This window comes from Dendropsophus ebraccatus, unplaced genomic scaffold (genome assembly GCF_027789765.1).
Source record: "Dendropsophus ebraccatus isolate aDenEbr1 unplaced genomic scaffold, aDenEbr1.pat pat_scaffold_783_ctg1, whole genome shotgun sequence".
In the NCBI taxonomy this organism is placed as follows: Eukaryota; Metazoa; Chordata; class Amphibia; order Anura; family Hylidae; genus Dendropsophus; species Dendropsophus ebraccatus.
Genome location: NW_027210382.1, coordinates 1 through 8,167, shown reverse-complemented (window position 1 = coordinate 8,167; position 8,167 = coordinate 1). Strand labels below are relative to the sequence as shown.

General features: G+C 43.5%; 1 pseudogene; it reads left to right on the top strand.

Moving 5' to 3' along the window:
* The first annotated feature begins 2,911 nt into the window (after positions 1 to 2,911).
* On the top strand, positions 2,912 to 8,010 carry LOC138779843 (protein sprouty homolog 2-like; annotated as a pseudogene).
* Positions 8,011 to 8,167: the final 157 nt, after the last annotated feature.

The following is an 8,167-nucleotide window of genomic DNA, read 5'->3' as shown; positions in this document are numbered from 1 at the left end:
TGTATATACAGGCATGGCTCAGTAATTGTACATACTATCCCCCTGTATACAGCATGGCCCAGTAATATATACTATCCCTCTATATATACAGGCATGGTGCAGTAATAGTACATACTATCCCCCTGTATATACAGGCATGGCTCAGTAATTGTACATACTATCCCCCTGTATACAGCATGGCTCAGTAATAGTACATACTATCCCCCTGTATACAGCATGGCTCAGTAATAGTACATACTATCCCCCTGTATACAGCATGGCCCAGTAATATATACTATCCCCCTGAATACAGCATGGCCCAGTAATAGTACATACTATACCCCTGTATACAGCATGGTGCAGTAATAATAAATATACTATCCCCCTGTATATACAGGCATGGCTCAGTAATTGTACATACTATCCCCCTGTATACAGCATGGCCCAGTAATATATACTATCCCTCTATATATACAGGCATGGTGCAGTAATAGTACATACTATCCCCCTGTATATACAGGCATGGCTCAGCAATTGTACATACTATCCCCCTGTATACAGCATGGCTCAGTAATAGTACATACTATCCCCCTGTATACAGCATGGCTCAGTAATAGTACATACTATCCCCCTGTATACAGCATGGTGCAGTAATAATAAATATACTATCCCCCTGTATACAGCATGACTCAGTAATAGTACATACTATCCCCCTGTATACAGCATGGCCCAGTAATAGTACATACTATCCCCCTGTATACAGCATGGTGCAGTAATAATAAATATACTATCCCCCTGTATACAGCATGGCTCAGTAATAGTACATACTATCCCCCTGTATACAGCATGGCTCAGTAATAGTACATACTATCCCCCTGTATACAGCATGGCTCAGTAATAGTACATACTATCCCCCTGTATACAGCATGGTGCAGTAATAATAAATATACTATCCCCCTGTATACAGCATGGCTTAGTAATAGTACATACTATCCCCCTGTATACAGCATGGCTCAGTAATAGTACATACTATCCCCCTGTATACAGCATGGCTCAGTAATAGTACATACTATCCCCCTGTATACAGCATGGTGCAGTAATAATAAATATACTATCCCCCTGTATACAGCATGGCTCAGTAATAGTACATACTATCCCCCTGTATACAGCATGGCCCAGTAATAGTACATACTATCCCCCTGTATACAGCATGGTGCAGTAATAATAAATATACTATCCCCCTGTATACAGCATGGCTCAGTAATAGTACATACTATCCCCCTGTATACAGCATGGTGCAGTAATAATAAATATACTATCCCCCTGTATACAGCATGGCTCAGTAATAGTACATACTATCCCCCTGTATACAGCATGGCTCAGTAATAGTACATACTATCCCCCTGTATACAGCATGGCTCAGTAATAGTACATACTATCCCCCTGTATACAGCATGGTGCAGTAATAATAAATATACTATCCCCCTGTATACAGCATGGCTCAGTAATAGTACATACTATCCCCGTGTATACAGCATGGCCCAGTAATAGTACATACTATCCCCCTGTATACAGCATGGCTCAGTAATAGTACATACTATCCCCCTGTATACAGCATGGCCTGGAGACAATATAAGGGCCGGCAGTCACCACCCCCCACATTCCTGGGCTGAGCAGAGGCCATTGCCCGTGAGCTCCCCCCTGCGGCTCGGAGCTGGGAGTGTGAGTGAATGTAGCCCCGCAGAGCCAATGAGCAGACACCGGATGCGATATATCCTCTGGGACAACAACTGCTCTGTTCCTCCTCGGTTCCACATGACGCCATTTACTGCCCTACCTCCTCCTCCTCCTCACCCAGAGCACAACAACGCTGAGGCGGAGGCGGCGCCCTGTCACACTGCTCTGCCGGATCTCCTGTAACTTGTGGTCCCGTCTCCAGCCCCTGCACGGCCGCTCTCTCTCCCTGGATACTACAACTTGGAGCAGGCACTGCTGATGCTGCTCATATACTGCTGGGATTTACTGCTTGGAACTTATTTACTTCAAGATACTTGGGGGAAATTTCTAACCGGACTGTGCGACCTTTTTACACCCGGGAGTGGATTTACTTGCAGAACTTGCAGAGTTGCTGAGCAGAGGGGAGTCGTGGTGCAGCTGCGGTGAGTTTTCTGTTAACCCTTGCAGTTCTCTGCTGCTGCTGACTATAGGGGGGCCCAGGAGCCCCTGATTTGTCCGGATCGCTCCTGGCTGGGGGCAGAGCACGCAGCGGAAACGTGGCTTGTTTTGGAAAGTTGAATGATGAGGAGTGGAGATAAGTCGCAGGGCTTGTGGCGCATGGAGCCTGTACCTAGGGACTGTGTGCACTGGGCAGGTCAGCTGCTGCTCTCTGGTGTCTGCTCTCTCCTGAACGGATTGTGAAGTTACAATAAAGTGCATGTACATTGTGTTGTTGTGTAGTCAGAGTTTCCACTCTGCGGTTTGCTCGCAGCTCTATTTAGACTGCAGGAAAGGATAGATGTGATGGCGCTGAGCAGCTTCGGAAATGTTGTGGTCTGGTTTAAAGAGCTATTTCTGTCTTTCCCCCCCTGTCCCCACAGTAAACTCCTTCCCCCTCCTCTAATCCTCAGTCTGATCACACACTCTGCTCCTAATAGAGAGAGGGGGGGGGGGGACTCACAGACACTCCACATTGCACCCAGCACATCATACAGGAGGCAATCCACACACCGGGGGCTCAGGGGGGGCTGCCCTGTCCTGAGCTCCTGCACCCTGGGGACCACCACCCCCTGCCATGTCCTGAGCTCCTGCACCCTGGGGGACCCCCCCCCCCCTGCCATGTCCTGAGCTCCTGCACTCTGAGGACCACCCCCCCCCCTGCCCTGAGCTCCTGCACCTTGGGGTCCCCCCCCAGCCATGTCCTGAGCTCCTGCACCCTGGGGACCACCACCCCCTGCCATGTCCTGAGCTCCTGCACCCTGGGGGACCCCCCCCCCTGCCATGTCCTGAGCTCCTGCACCCTGAGGACCACCACCCCCCCTGCCCTGAGCTCCTGCACCCTGGGGACCCCCACCCCCTGCCATGGAGGCTGGGGCTCTGAGAAACTTTCCTGTAAGTCCCCATCCCCAGCATTCATTCTGGAAGTGTCTTGTTACATTGTGTGCCTGTGTTTACCTTCAGTGTTACTTTGTAGGATACAGGACACATAACAACTTCTTCTCCTATATGGGACTAAATAGGGACTGGAGTTTATCTGAATCATCTGAAGGACTGGGGTTACGTTTGACATCTAACCCTTTAAGGGACTTTCTTTAGGGGCTGGATAGAGGCCTGTGCAGAACTCTCAGTAATGTTGTGTGTTCTCTTGTATGTGGAGTATATACCCTTCACCATGTATTGGATGGTTTCTATCCAGCTTACCTGATGAGAGCTCCTTCTATGTCCTGTATGTTAGAAGTATGTAAGGTATGCATGTGAAGTATGGAAGCTTCTATGGCTGGAGTAATGATAAGAATGGTTCGGTACATTCAAGTGTGTGTTATATTGGGTGGGCAGAGTACTTCAGCCTTAGAAACTATTCTGATGATCTGTGACACCTCATTACTAGAACTCAATAGCTGGGACAGTTAAACGTTGAGGGACATTGGCTCCCTAGGTTTTGAGTTTTGTACAATCTGTCTTCATGTGTTTTACTGATATATATCTAATTTTATCTGATTCTTACAACGTGTTTGTATATATTCTGTTCTACTACTTTTTATAATCTGAAGAGAGTTAATACCATAGCTGTAAGTTCTATATTGAACTCTAGTAAAAAGAGAGAATGTTCCCGACATTGGATTGTGTCTGCTCCTGTGAAGATGGATATCAATTTACTTTTCAATTGCAGCCTTGGAGTTAAGCTTTGCCTGACTAGTCAGCAGCGAGGAAGGCTCAGTCATAAGTGGTGCACTGAGGATTGTTGCACTTGGTTCCCGCACTGTACAATTTATTGGAGGCTTTTGATCAATGTGAAACGTCTATAGTGATGACAGGGTTTACATGCCTTGGTGTTTCATTGGGTTTGTTTTATGGAGACAGCTAAGGTGATTGTTATGGAATACTAGGCCTATTGTCGGAGCGACTGGTTTTCTGCATAGATTAGATTATTGTTAATAATACAAGTAATTGTAATAAGAAGTAGAAAAAGAGCTCCTCTTTCTTTCTTGTTTTGCATGTATAGCCCACTGTAGGTTGTCTTACTAAATGTCTGGGCACTATTTACCTTGTGAGTACTTAGAGGGAAGGATGACATCTTTAGTTTAGAAATTCTGAGAGGTTCAGTTGTGTAACTTGGGCGTGAAACCCTGCTGACTTTAGGCAAACCAGGTAGCTCCCATTAGAGTCATGGAAACATCTTTCAGATTTGGTTGAAACATATATTTCCGTAAAAAAAAAAAAAAATAAAGCTAATTTAGGAGGAACATATCTGCAGCCATTACATCAGAGCTGTTGAGTAACTTCTGCTGGGGGTTATACGGAGGTGTGTATGAGCAGATGCCATTAGGAGACACTTTTGTATGTGTTTGTGTAATGGTCAAATCTGGCAAAGTGAAGTTTGTCACAGTGTGTTATCTGTGCCTGGTTTTACATAGCACTGCAGGCAAACCTAGTGCATTATCCGAACTCCGAGTTATCATGGTGAGCAAACGTTGTGGCCCCTCAGAGTTAGACATTAGAAAAATGTGGCCTATTAACTGGCCATGCTCTATTGTGCAGAGATTGATAGCAGGAAAATAAGTTAGTTTATTTATTTTTTTACGTAACCACTGTCAGCCATACGTACAGTCACAAGACTCATCGGTCATACATCTAATGGCTGGTCTTGTGTCTGTAAAATCTGCTCTGCTACATCTGGGTGTGTACATTGAGTATACCTAAAGGATAGGAAGAGTGAATTTCCTACAAATAACACTGCATTGTTGTCTGCATTGAAGATATTTTTTCAGTAAAAGCCGGATAGTGGTATCTCTTTGAATGAGCTGCATAATTTAACAGAGGACATTATCTGTTCACCTTTAGTTTCAGATAGGCCCCAGATAGTGTTTGCACAGCAATGATCTCAATCCCCTCATTGTCAAGCGAGTTAACTGAGAATGTGCTGTTTGTGGGAAGGCTGTCGAGTTAAACAGATCTGATCCTATAGATTTCTGCAATTAAAAGGCTCTTCATCCAGACATGCTGTAAGGGTGATAGCATCCTGTTTTTTTGCGACTTGCAGTAAGTTCCATGAATAATGTGCATTATTCAGCCCATCCTCATCTAGTTTAGTTAGCAGTTTCTTTGGCAAATGTATCAAAGCCCATCAGACTATAAAGCCTTGTTCTGTATAAAGCAGGTACTATTTGTTATGCGAATAGTTAAGTGTTTAGGGCATTGTCATTCACATTGTCGTGACCTGAGTAGAGAGGAGACGGGCTCATAATGGCAGCTGGTTTCCTGTTACTCGAATAGCTTTTACTGCAGTCTAAGAGGAACCTGATTTCCCTACACCTGTTGTGACACGTTCACAATGAGAGGAAGTAATAAGCCACTGTTACAATACAGGCCGGTTGTGCGGTGGGGTCTGTTGTGTTATCAGCCTATATATAGATACATGCTGTGGAGTTTGGGATTTGTATTACTTCTTAGTGTGATGTCTGCATTAATGCTGGTAAAGATAATTCCGTAACTCCATAAGGTACTAGAATACAATGATTGTGTAACACCAAGGGACTGTATTAGTTCTGCTACATACATACATACAGTACTGAATAGTAGCAGTTTCCTTTCAGACTTCTAACCTGGTTTTAGAATTGCTCTGGTTTTGTTGAGATTTCCATAATACCTTTCTCTGTCTTGTTGCTGCCTGTGGCATTTTAAAGGAAATACTAGAAATAGAATGTACGGCTTGTTTTTCTTAGAAATACAGCAGAGGAAATTAGAGATGAGAAGATTACCTTACAACTTGTTGTCCGGCCCGAACTGGGTGGGATTGTGTTCATAAATATCAGGACATGCTGTTTAACCTGGGATTGAGATTTGTTTTCATAGTACCTCTATACATACTGTCTGATTCTAATGCACCACTACAATTGGCGGTTTTGGCGCAAGCTGTCATGTGTCAAAATTTGTCTGTTAGATCAGGGGCATTTTTTTGTTTTGTTTTGAGATATATATATATATTATATTATATATTATAGTTCTTGTGTTATATAGTACATGCAGAGTAAGGAAATAATCCTTCTTTTTCTTTTTTCTCCCCACAGGATTTCAGATGTGTTCTCGGCCTACTGGAGCGAAAACTCTTCAGAGTACTGATGGAGGCCAGAGTACAAAATGGCAATGGATCTCAGCCTTTACTCCCGACTCGGCGTGACAGTGGGAGAACACACAGTGATATTGACCCAAGGGACCTTTTGACGCAACAAGTTCATGTTTTGTCATTGGAACAAATAAGAGCCATACGGAACACTAATGAGTATACTGAAGGGCCCACTGTGGCTCCTCGGCCTTGGGTTAAACCTGCTCCCCGTCAAACTCCCCAGCACAAAAATGAAAGAATACATGTGGTAACAGAGCAGAGGCAATTTAGCCGGAGCCCTCTTCCACCGATGCATCCCTCATCACGGGTAGTGTTGTCTCAGTCAGTTAGCACAGCGAGTACGGGATCAAGAAGTAGTACACGGACAAGCACAAGTAGCAGCTCATCAGAGCAAAGACTTTTAGCTCCTCCTTATTCATCTTCGGGGCTAGGTTCTGACAGGATAATTCGTGTACAACCCCAAAGGTGAGCTGAAACCAGAGGAGTTAAAGCCTCCCAGTAAAGAAGACTTGGGCTTACATGCATACAGGTGTGAGAGCTGCGGGAAATGTAAGTGCCAAGAATGCACTTATCCAGAACTCTTCCCTCCTGCTGGATATGTGACAAACAGTGCCTTTGCTCAGCACAGGAAGTGATTGACTATGGAACTTGTGTTTGCTGCGTGAAGTGCCTTTTCTATCACTGCTCAAATGACGATGAGGACAATTGTGCCGACAACCCCTGTTCTTGTAGCCAGGCGCATTGCTGCACTCGCTGGTCTGCCATTGGTGTTATGTCAATGTTTTTGCCTTGTTTATGGTGTTACCTTCCAGCCAAGGGTTGCCTTAAATTGTGCCAAGGCTGCTATGACCGGGCAAAGAGACCAGGATGTCGATGTAAAAGGTCAAATACAGTATGTTGTAAAGTGCCACAGTTACAGCCCAGAAGTTTGGGGAAACCAACATAGCATTGGTTGACTTCAAAAAGCGATAAAGTAATTGGACTTACTTTTAGCACACATATGCAATCATGATATATGGTACAGTTGGTAGAAAGCAGGCGGAAGTTTTTTCCTGTTTGCAGTGATTTTTTTTTTTTTTCCAAGTGCCATCTTAACCAATAGGCTTGTTAGAGAATCTTTAATCAAGCTCCAACTAGGACCCAGTGCTCTGTGCCACATAAGATATAAGCTAAAGCAACACAGACACTCCTACATAAATGTGCATTGTTTTGTGAATAATACTTGCAACATTTGTAAATTAGCAAATGACTTTCATTGTTTTTTTTTTTTTGCCAGAGAATAATGTGTTATATTTTTGTACATAAAGAATAATATTTACAACTGTGAATTTGGTGCCACTGTACTGGCACAATCACGAAATGTACTAATATACATTCAAAGGAATGTGAATCTATCCACACGGTTAGATTGTGCTTCAACTTATTGAAAAATTAATATTTCTACTCTTTGGACTTTCTGTATATTGTACAGTTACAGTAAGAGTCAGCCTTTATTTTCTAATTTTTCAACATATTGTTTAGTGTAAAGTATATTTATTTGAAGTTTTATTATTTTATAAAAGAGAAATATTTATTTTAAGAGGCATCTTACAAACGTTTCCCCTTTTTTATGATGTCCGTTTCTGCAGATGGGGGTAACTGATGCATATGTTCACTATCAAATAGAAAATATATTAACGTTTGAAATTAAATCTGGCAAGTGTTGGCTCTCTTCTTTGTGGGTGATGGTTTGGAGTGGTGAATGTGTGAGGTTGGTTTCCCATGTGTGAGCATAAGGTTCTCTCACCTCCCATAGAGAGTCATTGGCAGTTTAAAAGGGTTGTTTCTGTTTATTGGGTTAATTGCAGG